General features: G+C 38.2%; 1 long non-coding RNA gene across 1 annotated transcript; it reads left to right on the forward strand.

Annotated features, from left to right (window-relative positions):
* The first annotated feature begins 1,572 nt into the window (after positions 1-1,572).
* Positions 1,573-13,708, forward strand: LOC140510650 (uncharacterized). Its single transcript, XR_011969319.1, has 3 exons — positions 1,573-2,273; positions 4,058-7,046; positions 9,789-13,708. It is a non-coding gene; the product is annotated as an uncharacterized lncRNA (long non-coding RNA).
* The last annotated feature ends 673 nt before the right edge of the window (positions 13,709-14,381 follow it).

Consider the following 14,381-nt stretch of genomic DNA (forward strand, 5'->3'; position numbering starts at 1 on the left):
AGAACATTTTTAACCAGTGGAATCAAAGAAGCCTCCGTAGAGTTGCTGCTGCTGTTTTTCAGTCATTTCAGGCCTGTCCAACTCTCCATGACCCCATCTGGACTTTTCTTGACAGAGATATTGGAGTGACTTGCCATTTCTAGCTCATTTTGCTGATGAGGAACTAAGGCAAATAGGTTTAGGCGACTTGCCCAGGGTCACACAGGTAGTAAGTGTCTGAGGCCAGATTTGAACTCATTGAAGAGTCTTCTTGCTTCCAAGCCCACAGCTGTATTCACTGTACCACCTAGCTGCCACAGTTGGTGCTGAACTGTGACTTAAATCATTTATAGGATGTCAGTAAATAGAAACAGAAGGAGGAATAAATGTGGGGAGGCAGAAATTCACTGCATATAAGAAAAGCATAACAGGAATCCAGTCTGGCTAGAGAAAAGAGTATGGGAAAAGTATTGTGGAAATGTGGCTTGGTGCCGGATCAAGAGCCCTGAATATTAGCACAACCTATGCATTCCTCAGAAATGTGTCAGTAAGACATGGGAGGGCTGAAGACTAAAGGGCATCATTGGCCTTAGAAGCTGCAGATCCATTTGGATTCTACTGGTATTAAAAAGAGCCTTCCACTACAAAAGGCTGAGATAACCACATGGACATATGGAGGAGAAAGACTGCTGCTTAGGAATCCATACTTGGCCAGTGTCCATATTGACTAAGACCTATTATTGCTTGACAAGTCATGAAGATGGGGATGAGCAGATGACAGATACAATAAATCCAGAACTTAACCTGAGTTGTCAATCAGGCCAGATGAGTGGAAAGTAGATTGGGTGGAAAGGTTGTTGAGACACTAGATCCAGGTCCCAGCTTTTCTGCCTCCCCTTCCTACCCAGTACTTCCTAGGAATACAGTCAAGGAATACTGCTACACATCCCCTTGTGTGCCTGTGCCATCATTTTCTTCCCTTTTTGTCTGCTAAGGGATGGAAGGAGTATTGGCAGAAAGGGAAGTCAACAATAGTCTTCCATTACCAGATACAACCATTTGTAAGCCTTACTCCTTTTACCATTCCATTGCATTACAATGTCCTTGAGGCTTTTATGAAACTATGTGATCATTTATCATGAGTTTGTCTTCCTATAAACGAGTGGCATGAGATTGACAGAGAGGGGAAGTTATCCCAAAAAGGAAGGGATTTTCCTCAGCTTTGGCTACCACAGGGAAAGAGATGATTAGAGAAAGAGTGTATGTATCTGCAACTTTCATGATATCCCAGAGTATGTCCATACCAACTACACAATCATCTGAAAGTCAGAGAGAAAAGTTAATAAGGAAACAAGCCATGGGCAGAGCAGTGAGGCTGGCATATGTCTTTTGCTTGAGAGTATCTTTGGCACTGTCTTGGCTGAGGCTGCTGGTGGCATCAGCTTTGATTAGAGTTTCAGGACCCTTGGACCACACATCGTCAAGGACCTTGAGGTAATTGGACCCAAGCGGTCACAAGCTCTCTCTCTCACCATCCACACACATGTGTGTGTATATATATATATATGCATGTATATATGTAAGTATATACTTACTCATGCATAAATATATCACATTAATATAATATATACATACACTTTCTACACTATAATAAGGAGTTTATATTGTATTCTATAGGCAGTGGGGAGCAGTACAACATATGATTCTTGAGGGTAGGGACTAATTTTTGCATTTGCATTCTCCGTGTCTAGTAAAGTACCTAGTGAAAAGTACTTAATAAATATTAATTATTTTTGATTGAGTCATTAAAGATTTTTGAACAAGGGGGATCTTGCTTTGATTAGTTTTGCTTTTACAAAAACCAAAAAAATAGCTGAATCTGTTTTGTTTTGCCTTTCATTAGAAGCTGACCGCCCAGCCTGGTCCCACTCAGGGGTCAATACTGGACTCCAGTGTTTAAAGTGACAGGACAAGCATGGGGAGGATGAGGCAATGAAAGGGCAAAGAGGCAGAGCTGTGCATTTGAGAGATTAATTTGGTAGTATGGAGGTGGTAAAATGGAGAGGACAGGGACTGGAGTCATGGAGACAAGTTGGCAGACTATTACAATAGTAAGTTGGAAGGTGATGGGAGAGGATCCTGAAGAGGTTGATGACCATGGCAGTGGAGAAGATGAAAACAACTGCCTGCCCCCATCTTTTCTCACCAGCATCTGACTTAAGCTGGGACTCCTCCTCTGTGCTCCCTGGTGGCCTGTGACTACAGTCTCTCTTTCCCTGACTCAAGAGTTCAAGGTGAGTTTCAGTTTTAAGCAGGGTTTTCCATTATGGCTCAGTGACATTCTCAGGGAGTGATGAGGTAGCCTCATATGTAAATATATCCAGCCATTTAGAACTATGCATTGGTACAGTTTGGTCATTGGCTTGTTTGCTAGCTTCTAATTGACAACCATTTTTCCTGTCTTGCCAGCTAAAATCTCTATAACATGATAATTATTACTGGACAATACAGTATTCAATTTATTCTGAAGGCAATCATAAGGGAACATCAGGTCTTGCATTTAGCAATCAATGGAGACTTTTTTTCATTACAGCAGAAAGAAATAATAATTTGCTGAGCTACAATGGGGAGATAAGGCCCAGTAAGGCCTTGATTGATCCTAGCAGCTGATTCTGATTACCAACCAGGCCTGTTTGCAGAATGACAATGCAGTCAGGGGGCTGGGGCCAGTGCTGCAGACCAGTTACTGATAGAAGAGATAGACATCTGGCCTGGGCGATTACAGTTGGAGACCAGGCACTTAATGTACAACAGCTAAAAAACAGGCAAAGCCAGATTGTATGCTTTGATTTTTTTTTTTTTTTTGATCTGTGGACTACTCCTCCTCTCCCCAACCCCAGCACCAACCTTGCCTATTCCTTTGTGACACCAAAACCCCCAACGGAATTCAAAGGAAGAATGGGATGACTTTTCAGAGGAGCATAGATTTAGAGATACAAAGAATCTTAGAGATCACTGAGTCCAATCCCCCCATTTCACAGATGAGGTAACTGAGTTCCAGAGAATTTAAGTGACTTGCCTCAGAGCTCCTAAGGGTTTGAGATAGAACTCAAATTTTCCCTGATTCCAAAGCCAAGGGGTCTAGAAAGTGTTTTTTAAAAAATAAATAAAAAATAAACTGTTGATTATAATAGATAAAATGGATATAGTGCATTAAGGTTCATAGCAGAGGTGTCATAGCCCACAACACTCATGACCCCATCAGATTAAAATGGAATTAAAAAATGTTTAACAAAATAAATAGAATACAAAATGCAGCTAATGTTAATATGTAGTTTTCTAAATCAATACACAGCCCAAGGGAACTGTTATGGATGGTTTAGTGCCTCCCTTTTCTATTTGACTTTCAGTACATTATCTCATTTGAGGGGATGGTGGTGGTGGTTAAGCCATATCATTACTCTTTACCCTGTTTTACAGATGGAAAAACTGAGGCCCAAAGAGATTTAGGAACATGCCCCCAAATATATACCTGATAAGTATCAGGGGCAGGATTCAATCCCACCCCTTTCCTGACTCCCAGTTCCTTTCACACTCTCCCTCAAATTCAATTCAAATCAGCTTAATTCATTCCTAAACACCAACTAGGCTTTGGGCCAGTAGGGAAGATATAAGAAAATATAAGGAAGATTCATAAAATCTCACTGGGCAGACAGGATTGTAGGAAGTAATTAGAAAACCATGCAAAACAGTACATCATGATTAAAGGCCAAATTGTATGACATAGACGGTGAGAGCTACAGGAGCTCAGAAGGAAGAAAGTGGAACATTCAGAGGAGGCATTCTGGACAATGTAGGACTTGGGCTCAGCTTTGAAGGATAAGATGTAGTCAGAAAATAAAGATGGGGAAGGAGATTGGGTGGATGGGTAACTGTGAGCAGAGGTAGAGAACCTCAGGTGGTGATGCAAAAATGAAAAATATATCCCAAGGTATGCTGGAGCCAGCTCCAACCAGCTCAGAGTCAATTGTTAAATTCTCAGTGTTTAGTTTTAATTTTTGTTTATTTTAATTTTCAGTTAAATTTTCATTTACACCTCGGAGATCACTACATCTACAAGCCAGAGCCTGATTTATTGTTCTGTCTGTGATCTGCACTTAAAATGGTGGAGAAAATGTTAGTGATGCAGATTAAATTTAAAGGTGTGTCATGGATACACTCTTTTTTTTTTCCCCTGGAGAGCCAGTTGTTAAAGCATTTACCAGCATACTTCTTATATCCATGATCACATTTTAAACTATAGTACTCAAAGAAAGGAGCCCATGGGTCACTTGGTGAGGATGGGGGAAGGAGGGTACAGCTTACCAGACAGACTTTTAGGACAGTCTCCCTTTGAATACAATCACCAAAAAGTTAGGATGAGAAGATATCTTAGACGGTAGGATAATAAAAAGAAAGCTGCTTGCGAAAAGTGCAAAGATCACTCTTTCAGCTTTCATCTTGATAGATTCTATCTTTTCTGGGCTGACTGTTTCCTTACTTTGAGAGATTCAGTTTAATCCCAGATTCTAAGGAAATCGTGGAACAATTCCATTTTAAAATGCAGGGTCTTATTAAAATACTTTTCCAAAAGTTCATTGAAATGAAAGGCAACGTCCCACGAGAGGATTAGAAGGTGATAGGAGTTACTAGGTTAAAGTATCATCAGCAGCATTGTATGCAAAATAACATACAATCGAGATCTTCTGAGTATTGTGCATTACAGGTGCCCTTGTTGACTCACTCACCCACTAGAGAATAAATTCCTTGGGATCAAGGGTTGTTTATCTAAATTTTGTATTTTTACAAAATACCTAGAATAGTGTTCCGCACATTGTAGATACTTTTAAAATATTTATTACATTGGATTATATCATATCTTTTTGGAAATGAGAATCAGAGACACATGGAAACTGCCTAATTAGAAATTATTTCTAAGTTATTCTCTTTTGGTGTGGTCAAAGAAGAGACAAGATTCTGGAATTTATGGGACTAGGGCAAGGCTAGCTAGTCTATATGTGACCTTGGACAAGTCACGCATCCTCTTTTGTCTTCCAAGTTTCCTCTTCTGTAAAATGAAGGGATTGAACTAAGTTAGACATTCTCTGAGGTCCCTGCCAATGCTACCGTTCTGAGCAAAGAGAATCAGGAAGACTCTCCAAGATCCTGGGATCAGATTTTTAGAACTAGAAGAAAGCTCCCAGGTCATCTAATCGAATTCCTTCATTTCATTTCCTGGGAGCCACAGCAAGTATGAGCAGCTAAAATTCTGCTTTGCAAGTAATGTAAGCAGTTTATTGAAGGCTTTTGATTCCTGGAGGCTGGTGAAAAAGTTGGGACAGAAGCCTCTTTCTTATCACTTTCAGAAGTGGCAAACTCCAAAGCCCAACTGCCAGAGCCAGCACAGTCCAGAAAGTTCCTTTGGTTCTTAAGAGGGATTGAAGGGGAATTTCCAACTTAAATCTGGGAGAGTTTCTGTGCTTATATGTGCACTGGCAGATACAGTCACAGCTAACTTGCACTTAGTTGTTTACGTTACGTCATGGTCAACTCTGGCTTTGTTACATCTCCTCACTAAAGGTTCTCAGGTACCTTGAGGAGCTCATGGTTTCTTTCTCCTCTACGATCAACTCTAGCCCCTCACTAGCTTGTATTCCCTCCATTTTAGGGACCCAGTGATTAGGACCCCAGTTTCATTTAACCACTCAGCATCTACTGGTTTTTACAAAGGGATAGTTCCTTTACAGATAAAGCAAGAACATTCAAACATTTCTACTAACACCCATGCCTCCCCATACCACTTGGGTAGGGGATAGGGGAACAGATTGGTCTCAAAACTTAGCTCAATTTTTGCATAGCATTGATCCTATCAAGTTCAAGTGCATATGTGACCAATTGCTAGATGAATCCTTTTATGGGGCTGGAGTCCCAAAAGTTTCTCTTGGAAATGGTTCCTTGCTACCAAAGAAATCAGTATTAAGCTGGATAAGAAACCCAGCCCAGGTTCTGTTTCTTGTGGCTTGGTCTTCTCACCTGGTGAAATTCCCAACATCAGAAACTACATTGTTTTCACTGGACACCATGAATGAAGGCGTTACCAGATCTCACAGAAGCATATTTGGCAAAGAAATCACAGCTGAGTGTCTCCAGAGCCAATCACAAAGCTTCTTCAACACATGCTTGGCTAAACAGAACCAGTTACAGAATGTTCGTGCCTGTTCCAGTCTCTCCAAGGCATTTTCCTTATGAAAATCATAATTTTTTCTGGAAGCAGATCCCTAGAGTCTTCCACACGGAGCTACCATTTTAGCAAGCTGATGGGGTTTGCACAAACACCAGACCCCAATTATAGTATTAGCTAATAATTTAATAACCTTAGTCTTGATTTTATCCTAAGTTTCCAAAGCAAAATTAATAGCTATTAGTTAATGAAAAAAAAATCTGTTAATTTAGTAATAACAATACTACTATAGTAATAGTAATAATAACAATAGACAAATCATATAGTTAGATCACATGATTTTCCTCTTTTGATAAGCCACAGTGAGGAAAGAATATCACTGCCTTGAATGTTCCAGCATCCAACAATTGGATGTCCCCCCATAACACCGCTGTTCATCAAACAAAAAGCATTAAGTTTTGGGGGATTTGTCTTCAAATTCCAAATGTATTTGGTGATAGGGAATGTAACACTCACAAGGAAAAGGAAATCATTTTTCACAAAATCAGGCTGACAGAGTTTGCCTGTAAAGAAATCTATTTTCTTCTAAAAACAAGTGTTTGTTTCCCTGGCTACTGAAATTAACATGGCTGAATCTTTTTTTCTTGAATCCCCTTGCCAGAATCTAGTCTGTTTCTCAGCTGCCGGTGGCATCTGGTTTGCCTGGCTGCTTTCTCTCCCAGGCAAAGTAATGGGGAAAAGATTGAAGAGGGACCTAAATGGCATGGTAGAGAGAGTGTTGGAGTCAGAATCAGGAAGATGGGAGGTCTAATCCTACCTTTGACACTTACCAGCTATTGGACCATGGGTAAGTCACTTGACCTCTCTCAGACTCCATTTCCTCATCTGTAAAGTGAGGATAATAATAGTATTTACCTCACAGGGTTGTCATGATGCTCAAATAGGATAATATGTGTAAAGCACTATATGAACACGATAGCTATTATTATTATTAGGGTAGAGATGGCAATTCACAGCGTGGATTATAATGAATTATACTTAATGCCTGGTAAATGGGAAAGAAAAAGATTTTGCATTTCAAATCCCTGATGACACTAGATACTCTCTGAATAAGGGGAGTTTCAGGGAGTTTCCTCTTTTAGGAAATTTCTGATAGACAAGGTTTTACAAGGATTTCTTTCTCTTTTTCTTTCTTCTTTTTTTTAAATCTAACTCCAAAATGCCTTTCATTTGCATAAATGTATACGCTTCATTGCCAGCAGCCCTTTGGAAACTTTTGAAGTCATTACCTCTCTGACTACTTTTAGAGCTGGGGTATAACTGTTTCCCTGCTGGGTCAGCTCTTCTGGGATCTGGGAATTTTCATATTGTCAGCTCTGGGAAACTACCAGACTCCGTTTAAGGATAGATGTTCAATCCCAGGGCTCTCCTTAGCCAGCCTTATCTAGAGAATGTGCAGGGCCCTCAGAGCTAGAAAGGAAAATTCCAATAGCTCCAATTCACAATGGGAAATTTAGTGATGATTAGAGTTTTGACATCTAGAAACATTTTCCCCCCCTCAGCTTCCAACTTTCTGGTATAAATAGTTCTTCTGACTTGAGGTGTTTGTTAGCTTTGCAAACCAAGTAGGTACATTTATAGAAGACAGGCTCTCAGGGTTGGAGGGGATTCCAGAGGCTTTCTAGTGAAACCCATAGTGGAACAAGCATTTCCCTTACAAGATCCCTCCCCCCAACACATACACACACACACACACACACACACACACACAAACACACACAGTATTCATCTAGTCTTTGCTCAAAGATCTCAATTGAAGGGGAAACACATACCTTCCTGGGTATCTCTTTTCTTCTATTTTAGGACAGCTCTAATTGTCAGAAAGGTTTTTATTTTTCCTTTGTACAAGTTATGTCTCTTTTGACCTCCACTCATGGCTCTTCATTCTGCCATTAGTGCCACAGAGAACAAGTCTAGTGTCTCTTTCATTTGACAACTATTTCTTTGTGTGAAAAAGATGGTTAGGCAGATTTTGTTCATCATGATACACATGAGATGGACAAAAACTCAAAATGACTCAGTCGTTGGCAATGAATGTACCTCAACTGTTACATATACTGGTAGACACAGACACAACACTTAAAATGGTTTTGCTAGGCTGTTTTTCTATTACAAAGGTGAGTTCTTGGAAGGGGCCAATAGACTGGAAAATGATTGTCACGTGAAAAACAAAATACACTAATACAATGCTATTTTTCAAAATTGCCTTCAGTCCACAGAAGTAGTGACAGAAGTGGGTAAGGAGGACCCCATGACACTTTCACTACTTCAAGTATTATTGACAACTACAACAACCAAACTAGTATATATTTCATTATTGTTCAGTCATTTCACACTCTTCATGATCCTTTTTGAGGTTTATTGGCAAACTTACTAGAGTAGTTTGCCATTTTCTTCTCTAGCTCATTTTTACAGATGAAGAAACTGTGGCAAAAAGGGTTAAGTGACACGCCGAGGGTCATACAGCTATTAAGTGTCTGAGGCCAGATTTGAACTCAGAAAGGTAAATCTTCCTGACTTTTGGCCTGGTGTTCTATCCACTGTGCCACCTAGCTGCTCCAATATTTCATATGTGTGTATGTATGTATGCACTTATATATAAACTTCAGTTCATCAAACATTCCTTTGTGTTCATCATCTGCTAGAAATCATATTAGAGTCTAGGACAAAGAAAAAATATTCATAGCCACCTTGATGAAAACAATTAAGTAATGTAAGGGACAGAATAATGCACAAGATCACAAACTGTTTTCGTCTTAATAAGAGAAAAAAGTGATCTTGAATAATGAAAACGAACTTTGCTGGCAGGGATGGGCAGAGGTGTATCTCATGTTCTCAGCTAGAAGAGACTAAAGAGAGGTAACTAGCTTTAATTAGATAAAGCTTTGCTGGCAGTTAGATTCTTGCTTCAGATCTTCACACACGTATAAATTAAGGCTTAGCACGTTGCCTGGCCCATGGAAAGAACTTACCAAATGCGTCTTAATTCACTGGCAGGAATCTGTTCATTGTAACTCAAAGGCAGATGAACAGACCAACATCATATTTCCCAAAAGGGTGGGAAGACCTCCATTAAAGAATAAGAACTCGTTCAAAAACCTCCCTGAAGAAAACAGACAAGGCAAACAGATACTTTGTTAAGGCAGTTCACCATGAGAATTAGGTACAAAGGCTACCCACAAAAGGAACAGAGGCCTGTGATGGCCACTTGTAGCAAACACCAAGGGCAGGGGCATCATCAGCAGTCATCTGCAAAGAGGGTACAATTTGTCTGTCTGCCAGTTTCAAGGAAATGCTATGTAGTCCCATTGTGTGGGTTGATCTCTCTCCTAAAAGAGAAGGTGAAATGACCCCAGGGACCAAGACCTGAAGATCAAAGCCAGCCAGTGCTTATAGGGGGCCAAGAATGGTGCACAGTTTTAAATTATATAAAAACAAGGCAGTAGCTGAATTTTCCCTCTGGCCATAGGTGATCAGCCCCTGCTATGGGCTATTAGAGAGTATGTAATTTTTCTTAAATGAATGGCAGATTTCCAAGGAGGAGCTGAAGAAGAAAAAAAAAAGATCTGAAGAGACAGAGGGGAATTACATCTTGCTCCAGGAAGTTGGAAGATTGAAGATTGTGACAGTGAAAGAAGGGAAGAAAAATGACAATTGGACATATGGAACTCAGCACTAAATATGAGGCCCTTCTAATGGGGAAACTGGATCCTCTTGGGGGAAGCAGATTTTTGTACTCCAAGGAATGGTGACATAAATGTAGGACTCATGACTTTAGAACAAATATAGGAATGCTCTATTGTTTGGAATTCAAAAGTCCAGATTCTAGATTAAGGGCTTCATTTGAGGACCTAGAAGGTCACATGTGGCCTTGAAGCCACAGATTCCTCACCCCTGTTCTAGATTCTAGAATTTGGACATTAGTCTGGATTCCCTCAAAGGTCCACATTTGAGGACCTAGTTTGAATTCCATCAAAGGGCTGCATTGGAGGACCTAGAGGGCAACATATGCCTCGAGGCTACAGATTCCCCACCCTTGCTCTAGAATATACTTATCTCAGAGAGGATTGGGGCTACATGTTTCTGAGCCCAAGGAATTGCTATTCTATATTGCGTCTACACATAGACCAGTCCTTGGCCCTTATCTGAGGTCCAAGATGGAAAATCAGGTTGGTAGTGACAGATAGTCAGGGCCGTGATTGAGGATGATGGAGGATCTGAAGAGGGGATCTGTAATAAAGACAGGTAGAAAAAGGCAGCCAGTACCATGCCATTTTTTTGACACCCAAAGTATTTACCCTGTATGCTGGGTCTTTTACCTTTTGGAAGACACGCTTACTTTTATCAGAAATTTTAAAAAAGATAATGGATAAATTTATCTAACTAAAGAAAAAAAATCACATTCAAACTTCTGCTCTTCCTAGGGCTTGGGGATAAAAATAAAAATGATATGGCTATGGAGGTGTATTAGAAGAACCACCCTAACCCCTAGGAGATACTCCTAGAAACCTTAAGGGGAAATGTAGCCAACCTAGCTCTGGAAATCTGACCTTCTAATGTACATGTGGATTTAGAGTTTAAGTCTTGAGTTTTGCTACAGAGGTAAATGGGAGAGCTAGGATCTAAATCCAATTCTTCTGATATCAAAATTGAGTATATTTTACATCACATTGCATCAGTAAAGTCACAAATATTTTCAAATTTGTATGTCTCACTAAGAGAAATAAGAAGATACTGATAAAAAGTATAATTTATGGTAACTAAAAAAACATTAAATGTGAGGGCATCAATTGACAAAGATATATACAGATATGCAAGTGCAACAACAAACAGCATTTACATGGTAAATTAAGGTTTGAAAAGTACTTTACCTGTTAACTCAGTTGTTCCTCACAACAAGCCTGTGAAGTTTATCTCCATTTTGTAGATATGAAAACTGAGAAACAGTTAATTGACTCAGGGTCACACAGCTTGTAAGTATCTAAGGCAGGATAAAAGATAATCATAATTTTTTTTTAAAAAAAAAAAGGAAGAACAGAATAATTGTGGGAAGATTCTGTGTGAATGGCGGGGTTGAGCCATTATAACAATGCCAGTATTGCGCAACTTATATGTTCAATGCTATACCAATCAAATTCAGCAAAATAGATAAAATCATAAAAATGGTAAGAAAAAACAAATCAGCAAAGACATCAAAGGGAACTATGAAAACAAAATAACCCCATACTGCTGGATCTCAAAAGTAAAACAGTAATTATGATAACTATCTGGTACTGGACAAAAAAACAAATCAAAACAAAAAAATAGAGCAGTGGAATAGAGCCCAGAAGTAGGACCAAAAACATATGATAGATTAACATTTGATTAGACCAGAAATTACAAAACACCAGAAATGGAGACTGATTATTCAATAAAAATTATTAGTAAAAGTAGATACGAGTGTGGCCCCTCAAAATGTGCCTAAACTCATACCTCACATTACATACTGCAATACATTATGATTAATGGTCTAAATATTTTAATATTTAAAACTGGAAGAAAAGGAATTATATATTTTCTCAGCTGTGAGGAATAGAAAAATTATCTATTAAATAAACAAAAGAAAATATTAGATAACAGAAATTTGATTATATAAAAATAAAGGGACTTATAAAATAAAAATCCATTGTAAAAGTTAAAAAAAATCTTGACATTTATTAGCGTCTTTTGCTCTTATAAGACTAATTTGTGGCAAGCAGTTCCTGCTTAGGATGTGCCTCCTCTTTTTACCATATTACTGAAAACCTTCATCCCCTATTTATGCCATACTCAGGGGTATACTCTAAGGTTCTGTCTTGGGTCCTTGTCTCTTTTCTCTCTATAACTTATTTGGTGACCTCACCAGCTTCCATGGGCTCAATTATCAGTTCTATGCAGATGATTCTTAGGAGTGTGTGTGTGTGTGCATGTGTGTGTGTTTGTGTGTGTGTGTGTGTGTACTGCACATATGTACATATAAAAATGAGGTATGTAAACTTTTGTAGTTGTAATAGAAAGGAAATCTAATTACATTTTAAGTTAATGGTTTATTACGATGAATAATGCAGATAACAGCAACAATAAGAAAAAGCTGGCCACGATGAAGTGCTATTTTTTAATATCTCAAAGGGTTACATTTTCAGGGCCTGCTGTTCAAGGTGAGTTTGTACTCCTATATTTTAAAACATTTCAAAGTGGTTCTCATTAGACTTTTTTTGGCACTGCAAAAAATAGAGAAGTAGCTCAATGCACCTGAATAGATAACATCTGATAAAACTATAAAAAATAAAAACTAGGGAAATGATTCATTATTTAACAAATGTACTTAGGAAAATTGGTTAGCAATTTAGCAGGAAATGGATTTAGATCCACTTCTCACACCATATACAGCAGTGAATGCCAGCTGGATGATGCACTTAAACATAAAAACAGGAATTATTTTTGAAAAATAGAAGAAAACAGAATAGTGTATTTAAGTTAATCATGGGGTGGATTACTCTTTCTCTCAAATAAATAAAAGATATTGTTAAGGACACGATTGTTGTGCTTGATTGCATAAAAGTGAAAAGCATTTATGTCATGGATACCATGACAAAAATAACAAATTGGGAAATACATTTATGGCAAACATGATGGATAAAATTTTGGCATCTTAAATACATAAGGAACTCTTAAAATGTATAAAAGTAATTCTCATTCTACATTGGATAAGCAATGGATATGAGCAGATAATTCTCAAAGAGGGAATACAAATTGTTAATGATTACTTCAAAATGATATACTAATGACCTCCTATGGAGTAGTGAACCAGTCCAACCGTTCTGGAGAACAGTTTGGAACTATGCCCAAAGGGCTATAAAACTATACATACACTTTGACCCAGCAATACCACTCATAAGTCTGTATCTCAAAGAGTTAAACAAAAAGGAAAAAGACCCATATGTACAAAAATATTTATAGCAGCTCTTTTTGTGGTGGCAAGGAATTAGAAATTGAGGGGAGGCCCATCAATGACACAATGGTAGAACAAGTTGTGGCTTATGATTGTGATGGAATATATATATACATATGTGCTATAAAAAATGACAAGGGGAGTGGTTTCAGAAAAACATGGCAAGACCTATATAAATCTATGGAGAGTGAAGTGAGAACCAGGACACCATTTTGCACAGTAACAGCAATGTTGGAATGATGATCAACTATGAAAGACTTAACTACTCTGATCAGTTACAATGATTCAAGTCAGTTTCAAAGGACTCATGATGAAAAAATGTCATTCACTTCCAGAGAGAGAACTGATGAACTCCGAGTACAAATGAAAATATATTTTTTCTCACTTTATTTTTCTTGCTTTAAAAATATGGTTAATATGAAAATGTTTTGCATGATTTCACACATGTGACTTTGATATCATATTGCTTGCCTTCTTAGTGGATGGGGGAGGGGTGGGAGGGAGAGAATTTATCATTCAAAACTATAAAAGAATGTGAAAAATAAATAATTTTTTAAGATAAATAAAAATTTAAAAATGGTTATTTGAAAATATGTAGAACCTTGATATCACATTTCCTGCTTTCTCAATAGGTGTGGGAAAAGAGAGAGGGAGGGAGAGAATTTGGAACTTGATTTTTTAAAAAAAGAATGTTATAAATAGTAAAATAATTTGTTTACAAAGGGGAAAGAAAATATGTAGAACCTCAACCTTATTCAAAGAAAAAAGACAAATTTAAATTATTTTGAGATACTACCCCATACTCATCAAATTTACAAGTAAAATTGAAAACAATGCTCAGTGCTGGTGGGGATGTGGAGAAAAAGGATGCTCATTCTTGCTGGTGGAACTGCAAACTATGAGAAACTTTTTGGAAAGCAGTTAGGAAGTTCACAAAGTATGGAGGAAAAGTTTAAGTCCCCAAATTATAGGCCAATAAACTTGACTTTGAATCTTGGCAAAATTCTAAAATGTATTATTAAAAAAATGAGGAGTGAATATTTATGAAGGGATGCAGGGATCATTAAGAAAAAAAGTGACTATCAGGAGTTGGTCATTCTAGTGTAAGGGAGTTTGCTTTTGAAAGACTGCTCACAGAAAAGTGGCTGGATA

This window comes from Notamacropus eugenii, chromosome 6 (assembly GCF_028372415.1).
Source record: "Notamacropus eugenii isolate mMacEug1 chromosome 6, mMacEug1.pri_v2, whole genome shotgun sequence".
NCBI classification, from domain to species: Eukaryota; Metazoa; Chordata; class Mammalia; order Diprotodontia; family Macropodidae; genus Notamacropus; species Notamacropus eugenii.